This window comes from Sinocyclocheilus rhinocerous, unplaced genomic scaffold, assembly GCF_001515625.1.
Source record: "Sinocyclocheilus rhinocerous isolate Xijiao unplaced genomic scaffold, SAMN03320098_v1.1 C35197952, whole genome shotgun sequence".
NCBI classification, from domain to species: domain Eukaryota; kingdom Metazoa; phylum Chordata; class Actinopteri; order Cypriniformes; family Cyprinidae; genus Sinocyclocheilus; species Sinocyclocheilus rhinocerous.
Window position 1 is genome coordinate 1 of NW_015742686.1, and position 404 is coordinate 404.

The 404-nt window shown below is 27.7% G+C and overlaps 1 long non-coding RNA gene across 1 annotated transcript; it reads right to left on the reverse strand.

The window, feature by feature from the left end:
- Nucleotides 1-5: 5 nt before the first annotated feature.
- On the reverse strand, nucleotides 6-382 carry LOC107734744 (uncharacterized). Its single transcript, XR_001639150.1, has 3 exons — nucleotides 299-382; nucleotides 142-174; nucleotides 6-58 (listed from the first exon to the last, which is right to left on the reverse strand). It is a non-coding gene; the product is annotated as an uncharacterized LOC107734744 (long non-coding RNA).
- Between the last annotated feature and the right edge of the window lie 22 nt (nucleotides 383-404).

Consider the following 404-nt stretch of genomic DNA (forward strand, 5'->3'; position numbering starts at 1 on the left):
ACGTTTTCCTCTGGCTGCGACGGACCAAATCCTGGCTGTGTTATAAGCTCCAAAAATTCTAGGAATTAAAATATATCTATATAAAATAAGATAAATATAATATTGCAGTTTATTAATAGCACATAGATAGAAATAACTCACCTTCTCCGCAGACGTCGACTATTGCAGCTCTTGCTAAAAATCACCAATAAAAGTCAGTTAATAATGAATACCTAAAATATATAAAAAAATTTATATAAATTAAAAAAAAACAAAAACATATATATATATATTAGGAATGTATAGAAACATTAATTACCAAAATGATCTATTTCGTCGAATGCAGAATATTCCACACCAAATTGTCTTTGCACATCTGTGAAATTATAAGCCTATTTATCAATTGTAATCAGCTGTACATTTTT